This window comes from Typopeltis vanoorti, chromosome 7 (assembly GCF_054136105.1).
Source record: "Typopeltis vanoorti isolate ZY-2024b chromosome 7, IOZ_Tvanoo_1.0, whole genome shotgun sequence".
Taxonomy (NCBI): domain Eukaryota; kingdom Metazoa; phylum Arthropoda; class Arachnida; order Uropygi; family Thelyphonidae; genus Typopeltis; species Typopeltis vanoorti.
This window is the reverse complement of record NC_143555.1, coordinates 151,470,677-151,485,309: the sequence shown is the minus strand read 5'-3', so window position 1 is coordinate 151,485,309 and position 14,633 is coordinate 151,470,677. Positions and strand designations below refer to the sequence as shown.

General features: G+C 39.4%; 1 non-coding gene across 1 annotated transcript; it reads right to left on the bottom strand.

Moving 5' to 3' along the window:
* Positions 1-13,571: 13,571 nt before the first annotated feature.
* LOC150105204 (U6 spliceosomal RNA) lies at positions 13,572-13,678 on the bottom strand. Its single transcript, XR_016548633.1, has one exon. It is a non-coding gene; the product is annotated as a U6 spliceosomal RNA (small nuclear RNA).
* Between the last annotated feature and the right edge of the window lie 955 nt (positions 13,679-14,633).

Genomic DNA, 14,633 nt, shown 5'->3' with positions numbered 1-14,633 from the left:
CTACATCGTCCCAGCGCCATATCTTTGCTGGAGTGCCGCAGGGATCTCTACTGGCTCCATTGCTGTTTTCTGTATACATGTCAGACATCCCACACAATCCGATGACTTCCATTTTAGCACTGTATGCGGAATGATACGGCAATACTAACCAGGTCTCTCAAACCCCACTTCGTTACCAGAAAGCTTCAAGAAAATCTTCTAAAGCTGGAGGGTTGGTTCTCTAAGTGGAGATTGGAAGTCAACCCCCTGAAAAGCTCAGCGGTTCTCTTCTCAAAAAGGCCAATGTCTCCTGCAGGAGATGTATTACTATTCAATACTAAAATTCCCTGGCAGAAAGAAACAAATTACCTGGGTGTGATTCTCGACAAAAAGCTATCTTTCAACCAACATATCAAGTCTTCATGTGCAAAAGCATCTAAAGCCATAGCTCAGATCTACCCGCTAATTAATTGAAATAGCAAACTCAGCAACAGAATCAAATTGCAGCTATACCAGATGACGATTCGTCCTATAATCACCTATGCCTCTCCAGCCTGGAGCCACACCTCTAATACTAACATTATTAAGATACAGCGAGTGCAGAACAAGTGCTTGAGAATGATTTTGAACGCCCCGTGGTATGTCAGAAACAGCCAACTCCACAGAGACACAAATATTCCCTATATTCTCTCTTATCTACAATCCTTAGCTTCCAAATTTTTTCTAAAGACGTCCACACATCCCAACGATTTGGTTCAACAAGCTGCAGCATACGAGCCAACGGACATATTTAAATATAGAAGACCAAAAACTATATTAGCCTCCTATAGCGATACATAATCTCCATGCCCTTTCAGGGCGAGCAAACTGCTCGTAAATTTTACCCTCACTGTAACCACGACAGATAGCGGGGAATATGAAAAGCATTTTGCTTCACCCTTAAAGAATAAATGTCAATTGTCAATTGTCAATTTTAGAATAATGTAATGACGAGAGTAAGAGTATAAAGTGAAGTCCTCGGTATTTTTGCTAACGGGAATAATGAAATGCAAATGGCGGCTCGGGTATTAGTTCAGTGCGATAGTTTTGAATGATAAATGATATATATAGAGGTAAGCTTTCTTCATTTTCTGAAATTTCATATGCTATTGATTTGCGTGTTTAGCTAATCGCTCGATATTGCTGGCAATCCTTTTCATCTGCAATATCCTCTACAAAATTTCTGCTGGCTGGTCTCAAGACCTGCGGGATTTCTAATTGCGATCATAAGCAATTTTCCAATCACTACCTACTAGATATAACAACAAATAAAACAGACATGGATAACATTACTGATCTGCTAGAGCATCTAAACAAAGAGCAAGGATTAAAATTGTTTAAATTACTGCTTAAAAAAATTGATACTGAATGGCCAGGTTTCCTAAACCTGTACACACAGCCAGAAGAATCCGATGATATGGAGGGCGAAGTGGAAGAGATCAATGACGCATCCATCTCCCTGCCCGAGAGCCTCAGTCAGACAGTCTTTACAGGAGAACAGACGGGCAAGAGACGTAGAATCGAGGATGATCATGTGGAAAACGAAACACCCTCACAAATAGTCCCGAAAAAAAGGGAAAAGTTCCCCCCGGTAATTCTCCGTGAAAAGGAAAAATGGACCACAGTTGTAAGAAACCTAAGAGAACATCAAATTGGATACTCCTGGGCTAGAAACACCGACGAAGGTGTAAAAATTCAACCAACAACAGTCACAGACTACAGAGGAATAACAAAAATGATGGATAACAACAAACTACAGTACCACACCTTCGCACTAAGCAGCGAAAGAAATCTAAAGGTTGTACTGCGAGGTGTCACCGAAGGCATTACCTCCGAGGAGATCGCGGCTGACCTTACCCAGCAGGGCCTAACACCTATCAAAGTCAGCCAGATGTACAGATCCGATAAACAACCGATGCCATTATCATTGGTTGAGATACAGAACACACAAAGACAAATTTATGACTTAACTGCGGTCTGTGGACTTAAAATATCAACAGAGCCACTCAGGAAAAGAGCATCAGCAGGGCAATGCCATCGTTGCCAAAAGTTTGACCATGCCCAAAGACTCTATAAAGCCGAGTTCAGATGCCTGAAGTGTGGCGAGAAGCATCAAACCATTACATGCACAAAAGCAAGAACTACACCAGCCAAATGTACCAACTGTGGAGGTCCCCACCCAGCAAACTACAAAGGATGCAGCCACCATCCCAGAAATCACGGAACTACAAGACCAGTTCAACCTCCCCCAATCTGGACCACCACTCAAAGCATCTCTGCTGCACACTCATCAAACCATCAAAACCATCAAATCTATAAAAGTCAGGAAAGGGCTCAACCTTCCACCAAGACCTACGCAGAAGCAGCCCGCCCAAAGGACACAATACAAAGCAATCAAATAGGCTCCAACATCACAACAATACTGACTGCTTCGCTAGCCACTATGCTGCAGGAATTCAGCAGAACAAACCCAACTCCATCCTCCACAAAGAGATTCCTGCAAGGAACCCATTCCATAATCACAGCACTCAACTATGAATAAAACAAAAGTAAAACTAAACTCGCTTCTAATTGCAGCCTGGAATGCCAATGGCCTCACCAACAAAACATTAGAACTACAGGAATTCGCACAAAGACACAACCCGGACATAATGCTGATCAACGAGACCCACCTTAGACCTGCCAACAACCCAAAAGTGAGAGGATACACAATATACCGAACGGATAGACTCAGCTCCAGAGGGGGAGGCACTGCCATCTACATCAAACCATACCACCACCACAATGCCATATCCAACCCACAGACTACAAACCTGGAAACCACAGGAATACAAGTCCACACAAACAATGCTGGAAGCCTCAAGATATTTGCTGCCTACAACTCACCAAGCAATCCTCTACTGACAACAGACCTGGATGCAGTCCTCGGCACCACAGACCCCACCATCATAGTAGGTGACTTGAACGCCAAACACACAGCATGGTTGAGCACCACCACCAACAGAAGTGGTCGCATACTACACAACTATTCAACACTTAACTCAGTTGTGGTAGCAGGACCCACTGAGCACACTCATTACAGCCCTCATGGCAGATCAGATGTACTTGACATAGCTATCCTTAGAAACATCAGTTATCAATACAAACTGGAGACGCTCAGTGAACTATCATCCGACCACAACCCAATCCTTATCAAACTTGGCACGCAAGACCAACTGGCCCACCAGCACACCTTCATATCGTGGGATAGGCTAGCTAAAATCCTACCAGAATACATTGGTCCTGTACCAATCATCCACAAAAAAGAAGACATAGATGAAGCAATAAGCAATTTAAAAAGCCAAATTAAAAAAAAAGCACTAGAAGCAGTCGCCAAAACCACAACCAACCACCCATCCGGTCGGCTCCCAGAAAACATAATGGACCTCATCAGAACAAAAAACAAAGCCAGGAAAAGATACCACAACACAAGAGCCCCACAGGACAAGAAAACTCTGAACAAGTTGAACAACCAAGTCAGAAAAGCACTTCAAATCCACAGGAACCAGGATTGGGAAAATAAACTATCATCACTCAACCCAGAAGATCACACAATATGGAAATTTCTGAAGATTCTGCGCACTAAACACAATCCTCTACCGCCTATGCAAACTGTTCATGGAACGTGGTACACTGATAAAGAAAAAGCAGAAGCAATAGCAGAAAACCTAGAAAAACAATGCAGCCTGTCATATGATAATATAAACATCACCCACATATATAAAGTCCACCAGCAGGTCAAGCGTACCTTAAGTCAGTCCGAAGACAAACCAGCCAGCATCACCCCCACTATTCCAGTTGAAATAACCAACATCATAAAACATCTAAACAACAAAAAAGCTCCAGGGCCAGATGGAATTACTAACAGAATCATCAAATTTCTTCCTAGAAAGGCTATTATGCACCTGGTTAACATAACCAATGCAATATTGAGGATACAACACTTCCCCTCTGCATGGAAAATAGCAGACATCATACCAATAAAAAAGCCAGGAAACAATCCGCAACTCCCGCAAAGCTACCGTCCAATAAGCCTGCTCTCCAACCTGGGAAAGATTGCTGAAAAAATTATCCTTTCAAGACTAAAAGAAAAATCAGACCAATTAGATATAATTCCAAACGAACAATTCGGCTTCCGCCATATGCACAGCACAGTGCAACAAATACACCGACTAGTGGAGCATATCACTCAAAGATACAACTGGAACCTTCACACAGCTGCAGTTTTTCTGGATATTGCCAAGGGCTTTGATAAGGTATGTGGCATCAAGGATTACTCTATAAACTCATTCAGGCCAACATTCCAACAAACCTTACCCATCTAATAAAATCATACCTCATTGACAGATCCATGCAGATAAAAATAAATGCCACCATCTCAACTAGGCGCAAAATCCTGGTAGAAGTACCACAGGGATCTCTTTTGGCTCCTTTACTTTTCACAATCTACGTGGCTGACATTCCACAGAACCTGAGGACTACCATCACAGCCCTATATGCTGACGACACAGCCATAATGACAAGATCTCTTCGCCCACACCTGGCGATCAGTCGTCTCCAGGATACTATCACAAAGCTAGAGAAATGGTTCTCCGACTGGAGGATACAAGTAAACCCCGTCAAAAGCTCAGCTATACTGTTCACCAGACGCAAAGCCTTCATCCAAGATGATATTGAACTTCTCGGAAAAAAAGATACCATGGCAGACAGAAGCCAAATACCTTGGAGTACAGCTAGACAAAAAAGCTAAATTTCAACAGCCATATCTACCTCATAGGCACAAAGACATCCAGAACCATAGCCCAACTCTATCCCCTGATCAATCGCAACAGCAAATTGGATAAACGCAACAAGCTGTTATTATATAAGATGGTAATTCGATCAGTAATCACATATGCATCCCTGGCATGGAGTCACACATCCAAATCTAACATCCAGAAACTACAGAGGATACAAAACAAATGCCTGCGGATGATCTTAGACGCCCCATGGTTCGTCAGAAACACGCAGATCCACAGAGAAACCGGAACCCCTGACATCCGTTCTCTCCTTCATTATCTTGCGGAAAAGTTCTTCAGCAAGGCACATTCTCATCCCAATCCACTAATCAGACAAGCTTCCAGTTATAGTGAACATGACTATCAAAAAAACACAAAAAACCCAAGGCAATCCTGCTCTCAGCAGAACAGAGCTAACTCCATAGTTCACAAAGTGCGAGCATAAGTCTCACAACCTCCCCCATCAAGCTTCTCCACACAGATAAAGGGGAAAATAAAAAGCATTTTATGCTTCACCCAGCAAGCCAGTAACGTTGTTGTTGTTGTTGTTTTAGAATAATGAAGGGCGGTAATTATTACCCTTGGAGGGTAATGGATGCAATGCTGTAGCCAATGAAGTTTTAACTGAGGCTTGGCTATTGCTGTTACTCTCTTGCATTGATCAGAGCTTTAATAGCCCAATAACACTTATCCCTACACTGTTCTCTACAGATAACGGGAAATGATGAAAAGCATTCTTACTTCGCCCCTTTAAGCCAGTCCTTATAAGGATTTTAGAATAATTTGTTTTTTGTCTGCTCTTGTGACACTTCTAGGATGAAAATTTTCATAGGAGGAAAAAAAAAAAACGTTCATAAATAAATTTTTTTATGCTCCAATCCACGCAGAAATACTTTCATTCCCGCAGTAATTTTGCCTTTTGACTCCCGTAGCTAAGTGTTCATTTTTTTTATTTTTTCGAAAAAAAAAAAAAATAAATAAATAAATAAAAAATCCAGCTTAAGTTTTATACTAAAACAGGTGTTAGGAGAGGACCTCCATAGACACCTGGTTAGTTAAATTGTTAATTTTTTTAAATGTTAACTATTTTACGAACGCATATAAGAAAAGTTTATTTCAATTTTTTTTTAAAAAGAATAGGTGCAAGGAGATGTTCACAGACCTTTTAGCCACAACCTCTGGGTTATACAGCTAAACAGGTTGACGGAGGCCTCTTTACTACCTCCTACTATCATACTCTACCTTTAGCTCTCTTCCCCTCTTACTACCAGCTGACTCTCAGCAATTTTTTATACTCCAAAGGCCGATGATGAAAGACATGAACTCCCATTCTACTTCTAGGAGGAACTATTGAGGTGAGACTTTAAGGCATATCTTAAAAGACACCCCCGTGGTATAGCAGAAATTCAAAAGAGCAATAAAAAAAATAGGGGACCCTCTACTCCTCGTCACTGGCAAAAAAGGGGCTAAGGTCGTTAGTGCGAAATGGGGTGACATTTTCATAGACGACATCAGTGAAATCACTCTCGCGCAGGTAAAAGGAAGTCTTGACATAGAGGATGAGGTGGCAATGGCGTTTTTTGAAACTCTTTACATGTTAGATATGGCCAGGGGTAGTAAGTTGGCTGAAGAGGTGTTGACCACTCATCAGAAGCGGAAATAGGCAGACTTAAACCTTGTCCTACTCACCGAAAGGCACACTATCAATTCGTTGCTTCTGGGGGAAAAAAATCGTTTCCTCTAATAGACTTTTGTGTTTTTGTCTAGTCCACACAGGAGAGGGAAGACCTGAGAACCCGAGCTTCGAAGGCTTACATCGAAGCGGTGCAGCTCCTTGTGGGCTGTATCACTCGGGCCGAGCTCTTCCACCACTCTTTCAATTCTATTTTTGTAATTTCACTTATTCTCTTCTCGTTCGGGTGGTGTATCCTTCACAGTCAATCCAGTTTCAATCTTCCAGAATTACTTTTTTTTCTGTGTTCTCTTTCATTTGTTATTTGCTTCTTTCGTCGGTCAGACATCTGAAGAGTTGGCTGACCGTCGAAAGCTGAAAGAACGGATGTGGGGAGAAAATGTCGGAGATCTGCTTGGCCACAGACCTGTTAATAGGTTATGTGTGGCCAAGTAGGTCGACTGAGGCCTCTGTTACCTACGACTATCTTGCTCTACCTTAATTTCACCCCTTTTGCTATCTGCTGACCCTCAGCACTCTTTTTACTCCATAGGCCGATGATGAATGATATGAACTCCCGTAATATCTACAGTTCAGGAAGCCCAGAGGAAGGCATTACTGAAAAGCTAGGAAACGAGCAAAACCTCCCCAAACTCTATCAACGTTTTTGCAACAGAAGCGCAATACTAAGAAGGTTTAAAGGACCTGTAGAAACTGCAGATGAACTGTTTGCACTAATGAGCAAAACAGAAGAACCGCACTTTCGGATGATTCTTAAGAGTAACACTATATGTGTGTGCATTGGCACAAATTATTCGTCCAAAACATAAACACTGTGTGCCTGACAGAATAAGAGGACAAATAGACCTAAACCAGGAGGAGTTAGCACAGCTATGCGAAACTTTCAATGTGCTGACAGAATCAGATCTCGAAGAAGAATCTACTTGGAATCTGCTAAACTTTGCCAAAAGGCTTGCTAAGAAAAAATATTCCTCTGTCTCTCCTTTCTGACCTTAATTAATTCACACAAGAGGGGATTGGCCCGATAGAACCCGAGCTGCGAAGGCGTACATCGAGGCGGCGCAGCTCCTTGTGAGCTCCATCTTTCGGGGCAGGTTCATCCCCCATCTCTAAGTTCATTCGCTCCTTTTCAACAGGTTCACCTTCATGATTGTTTTCTCCTTTCATGTGAAATTCTGCTACTTTGTTCTCTCGGTTTGTTACATGTTTCCTTTTTAGGATTTTTCCTTTTTTCTGAAAGTGAAAAATCAACGACAGTTTTAGAAGCAAACCTGGGGGATCAACAGCTAAAACAGGCCAACTGAGGCCGTTTTCTCTTTTCTCTAGTCTAAAACTATAATACCTCTAACTTTTTATCTTCCTCTCTTACTATCCGCTGAATCTCAGCACATGTCATACTCCATAGTCCGATGATGAGATTTGTTGAACTCACAAAAAAGAAAGAAAAAAAAAAAATATATATATATATATATATAGGTCAGCTACCCAGGTGTCACGAGGCAATGTTTTAGGTGTGGATCCTATGAGCACTTGGGAGCAGAATGTGCCAAGGCTAAAGGCAGCAATTACGGTGTACCTGGACACTCCCTACAACACTGCATTTTCCCCTACAAAAAATGCCACCAGGAAGACCACAGGTTTAACCTGTGTAAATACAGAACATTAACAGAACGAGCGGGGGATGCGATACAACCACTCTCCCCCCCCCAGCTCAGACAACACAGAATCACCAAAAGAACCCACCCCCGCCCTTCCCCTTCCATCCACAACAGCAGCCAAATCTAAACGGAGGAAAACAGGATGAGTATTACCAGACCATACTGGGGAAAACTAAGAACTACAGGGGCCAAAGTAAAGCAGAGAGCAAGACATCCCCAAGAAAAAAGAAACTGCTCTAGAGGAAATGGAAACCTCTACAGCCAAACGCCAAAGGGAGCACGTGGAAGAAGAAGAGCAAGCTACTTTCAAAAGGCTGCCCAATGGCGGAAACCCAACCACTCCCTACAACCGAAACGGAAACTCCCCCAACAGTTCCTAGAACAATACCAGGGGAGGGCTACTATTCTCCACCTCGTCCAAAAAGACCATGACGGTTATGAAAGATTTGTCAACGCTATAGAAAGATGCGGCGAGCCAGTTTTCTATACCTTCTAAAGGGAGGGTTCATCCAAACCCTGTGTCAGCTTGGAATGGGCCAATTTCGCCTTGCCAGACATTCTCAATGAACAACAAGACTCCTTTAGGAACCCCATCCTAGCAGCAAATATGGGCTTACACGACAGTGACATCATAGCACTAATCGAAATAGTTAACGGGGAGGCACTAAATTTTTAACCGTACCTTTTTAAACTCTATATTCAACATGAATAACATCTTTCGCATCACCACTCTAAACATTAACGGTCTGCGCTCCATCTCCGCACAACGCGCTGTTTGGAGACTATTTTTATTACATGAGGTTCACGTACTCTTCCTTCAAGAGACGCACTTCTGTCAGTTCTGGGACATCGAAAACTTTTCCAGACGCTTCCCAGTACAGAGCTTCTGGTGTTTCGGAGAGCGCTTCGGACGATCCCTAGGCCACTGAATCGTGGGCGAAAGACCGTCCATCTCAGCATTGACTCCACTCAGTGATGGCCTTCCACCCACACGCCACCATCGAGCAAAACCCCTCATATTCCGAAGAAAACCATTCACCGACAAAGCCCCTCAGCGGAACGTGCCGGAGACCACTTACCACGGGGACTCAAATTGCTCCCTTAAGGCAAAATCCTAAGAGAGCGACTCAATCTCTCGAATCTCTGCGTCCCAGGGGGTAACAGCAAGGGCCGAGCCTCAGTTAAACTCAATTGGTACAGCATTGCCATATGTAAAGGTAAAGCCGTCTCTAAAAATTCGGCCGATCCCTAGGCCAGTAAATCGTGGGGGAAAGACCGTCCATCTCAGCATTGGGTTCACTCAGTGATGGCCATCCACCCACACAACACCACCGAGCAGAACCACTCATATTCCGAAGAAAAGCATTCGCCGACAAAACCCCTCAGTGGGCCGTGCCGAAGAACACTTTCCTCGGACACTCAAATTGCTCCCTAAAGGCAAAAACCTTAAGAGTGCGAACTCAAACACTCGAATCTCTGCACCCCATGGGGTAACAGCAACATCCGAGCCTCAGTTAAACTTTATTGGTACAGCATTGCCATCCATTACCCTTCCAGGGTATTAATCACCGCTCCAACAATCAACCAGATTGCCTTTTTCTGGATAAGATCAAGCATTTTAAGACTTTTGGTGCGCACTTCTAATGAGAGAAGAGTGTTTGGAGGTTAGACGGATATAGGGTTAGGTTAGATGGGAAGCAGCGTCTTGAATGACACTGTTACTTTGGAGTCTGTCAATGTGATTGTATTATATCTGATAATTACTTATATTTTACCCGTGTTGAAGGACGATTAATTCGATTCTGTATGTGTATCCACATCATTATTCGGAGTAATACGAATCCTCTGAGAGTTCTCTAAATCAATGTAGAATGCAATTCAGACAAAGCTTAGAAATGAACCGCAATATAATAATGATAATAATAATAATAATAATAGAGTACTTTTAATTCCGTCTATGGACTGAGAAAGATAACCGACAAATACAAAATGCTAATATCTCGTTTTGGACATTTCATGTCTTATATGACAGAATAATTGCTCAACACTGAGGAATTGATTTCCTCAGTAATTCGAAATAAACCAAATTCGCATAAATCAATCGTTACACTTATTCTGTCCTGTTTGTCCAGGCAGACGGATTAAGCGTACAAAATAACTCTGCTATGGATAGCTTATTTTTATTTACTTATTTATTTATATTTTTCATTTAATTTATTTATATTATATACATATTTTTATATTCGTAATTTTAGACGTAAAACGTCTCAGTCTTGATTAAATAACCATTTCATTAATAATAATAATAATAATAATAATAATAATAATAATAATAATAATAATAATAATAACGTTTTTACTCAATACTGTAGGTTTAGGTTGATTCCTATTCTGGAAATACTCTCGAGACTGAAAATGTAGAATTTTTTCAACTCTCTGCACGAGGCCTCATAAGCCGTGTCTGGTTTCCTGCCGGACAAAAAAAAAAAAAAAAAAAAAAAAAAATTCATCTCCGACCTAATAATACACCCATGTAAAAGCCATTGTGAATTCGAACTCATGATCTATTGGTTTGAAAGCGCATTATCCCCTAGGTCAAGTAGGCCAGCATACATATAACTCTGCAATATTTTGAACCCCTTTAAGTCTTCATAATAACTAAAAATGATTCTAATTTATTTTTCAAGTAATTTTGTCTGTGACTACAAGCAGTTCGTATCCGATTCATATAAAAAATAAAGTTTAATAACGATTCCAACTGTTAAAATCTAGTCAACCAATGCGACGTTCCAACGGTGATATGTGCTTTTTATTATGGGATACTTAGGCAAGAGATCAGAGCTAATGCCGCCTTTACCAGGTGTTGCCTGAGACCTGAAAATTCTTCAGGTGCAAATTTGGATTGCTTGCTTGTTTGTTTACTTGAAAAAAAAAAAAAGGATAAAAACCAAGTACTGTACTGTCTTGTATCTTTAACGATAATATCCATTGGTTAGAAATTCTCCTAAATAAGATGTAGAATTCCATCTAATAGTCGATTGTGACTGCTGGTACTTTATTATCTGTCTTCCTTTATTTACTAAACATTTTAATATTAATATTATCAATAAATCTGGAAGAAATATTTACTTTCAAGTAGTTTAAAATAATTTGAAGGTTCTTTTAGTATGAATAAAATAATTTAAATAATATTTTTCCACCATTTTGTATCGTAGAATAACATTATATAATAAGCTCACAATTAATTGTGGGCACTGTTCATCGACGTTATGATAATTTTCCGGTAAGATGAGATGAGTGTAATTCTCTCATCTCGATGATTAGATTATTATATGTTCATCGACGTTATGATAATTTTCCGGTAAGATGAGATGAGTGTAATTCTATCATCTCGATGATTAGATTATATTAATCATAAATAAATTTAGGTGTTATGCTTCGGGAACGCGTAGTGGTAAAAATTCCACAGGAATATGAGGAGTGGCATATCCGAGAGATATTAATGTAAAAATATAAATATTATTAATATGATTAATATTAATTGGGTAAGAATATAAATATTTGCTTGGACGTCATGAGTAGTTGTGCATTCATATATGTTACGAGTGATATTCCGCACTGATTTCTGGTCAATTTGGTTTAACACATAAGATGTGTTAAACCAAATATCACAAGATTTGTGATATTTGAGAGTAAATGTTATCTGAGAGATACCGCTATCTCCGATGTCAGTATAGTATGGTTTAGTTGTTGTTTTTTTATTCTTTGTTCAATATTTATAGATTGTAACTGAAAATAAATAAACTATCATGTATTACTGAAATTGAGAGCCAAAGTCTTATTTATCATACATGTCCTCTAGGACAGCGCTTCCCAAACTTTGGGCCGCGTCCCCCTTGGGGAGCCGTAAGTTTGGTTGAAGGGGCCGTGAAATAATGAAAACAAAGTTAAAATGTTTTAAGACACAATTGATATTTTTTTTTAATCTTAAAATTTTTATTTATTATTTCTTTTTTGTTCATTTTTATATTTTAATGGAAAAAATCGCACATTGATGTTGGTTCACAAATTTTGCTTCTTGCGTATTTCGGCGATTAATGAATATTAGTAAATATATGCTTATTCATATAAGTTTAATTTCAAAGGCATTGATAAGTAACAGAAAAAATGTTACAAACCAAAATCTTGAATATAAATATTATTGAAAATAAATACAGTAAATATTATAATAATATGTCTGTATTACGATTTTTTTTCGATGGGGAGGTCCGTGAAATATTTTAATTTTTCAAAGGGGACCTTGGCATTTATAAGTTAGGGAAGCACTGCTCAAGGAGATGTGTTTTTCATTATGGAAAATACTAAGGAAAGTGAATCTGTAGCTTGCACCACCTTTACTAGGAGTTGACCGTAAAATACTACTATGCTTGTTTCCTCCGAAACTTTTAGTTTCTATGTATTCGGCACGAAACTCTTGTAATTTCTATATTCTGCTATGAAATAATGTTGGATTCAATATTTATCATACATGTCCTCTAAGAAATGTTCGTTACGTTTATGAAAAATACTAAGGAAAGTGTCTGGAGCTTACGCGACCTTTACTACGAGTTGTCCATAAGTGTACTAATGCTTTCATCCGCCGAAACTTTATATATATATATATATATATATATATATATATATATATATAACGACACGAAACTCTTCTAGTTTCTATATTCGGCTATGAAATAATTTTGGATTTAATATTCACTTAATTTTTACATTATATTTGCACAGTTTTTCTTTATGTTTTATTGCATTTAAGCACATTCTAGTAATGAATGTATCTCTCGTATATAACACGTCGTTCTTTGCAAAATTACCGCTGCGACGTCCCGAGTGTTAAGAAACAATATGAATGAACTAGAGGAAACTTTAGAAGAGGCTATCGTAATTCGAGGCATAACTTCCTGAACACCTTCGTAAAATACCAGTATTCCTGGGGGGGGGGGGAACATTTTCAGTGCGAACTTTTTCTCCTATTCCTCCTTGCATTGCAATATAATTTCCCTTATCCTTTTCTGCTGTTAAACCACGTTTAATTTTGTGTTTAAGTATCCTTAGCACAATCATTAACTAAATAACAGCTAGGCAACAAAAAAGACGGCTTATCATTTACACTTCCTTGGTTATTGAATGACGTCACTAGCGAATTTCATGACTAAGAGTATTTACAAAGTTTGTGGAAGAAAAATCTTGATTTCAATGACTTTAGAATCGACCGGTTATATTGTTTTATGTTAAACCAGTTTTGATCTAAATTGTTGATTTTCTATGTTTTAGAATTATTGTAAATATACCGATTCCTATCAAAAGCAAATTTTTTGTCATTCAAAACATACGAAAAATGTGGAACGCTTCACGATTTTGCGTGTCATCCTTGCGCAGGGGCCATGCTAATCTTCTCTGTATCGTTCCAATTTTAGTATATGTACTGCCGAAGCAAGTACATGCTCTGTTCAATAGCGAGATTTATTTAAAGTAACACCTTATTTAGATAATTATAAAATGGTGTTTTCTATACTCTATTAAAATATCAAGAGATTATTAAAATATCCCGAAATTGATAAAATATTCGATAATGCAATATTACTTTTCAATATATTTTATATAAGTAATATATTTTATTTATAAATAAATACATTATAGGAAAAATCGCAAAGTCCTTCTAGACTTGAGAGTTGACACCAACGACTGGGAAGACGTCGCCACTGTGCTAAATTAGCTAATGTGAAAAACCCATTTTTCACATTAAACGGATGTTTCTATAACTAATGGTCAAAATTTATCTCAATAAATTTAAAAAGAATACTAAATGGTGATAACTGCATCAGCAGTAAATTCCAAAACTTAAAGGCGTTGATTTATAATTCAAGAATGAATCTCTCTCTCTCCTTCTCTCTCTCTCTCCCTCTCTTTCTTTGAAAATTAGCCAAATCCAAATCCTCTAGTTTAGCATAATAGCAACCCAATATCGTTCGAGATGTCTTATATATCTTGTCATCATGTATACGATTGAAAATATGAATTGAATTTGTGAGGATTTTGATGAGAACGGACGTGTTACTTTAGACTGAGCCTGATTACATTGCATACAAGGTTTCTCAGTAATCTCACATTCAACTAGTGCTAACACAGTGTGATTCCTACTGTCTCCCCCTCTGCACGAAATGTGCAAGAGGTCTAATGGCCGGCAGGCCCCACCCGCAATGAGGACCAGTGGTGATGGTATTAAGGTTTTAAAGGGAGGTAGGTTTCTAACTGTGGCCAAGTGAGATATTGATACTCCTTTTTGCAAATTATTAGGTTCTAAGAAGACTTTGCTAGTAGACCAACTCAGTCTACAGGACATCTGCTGGCAGGCTTCAAGCCCTGCGGGATTATACATTGCTAGTAGTCTGTCTA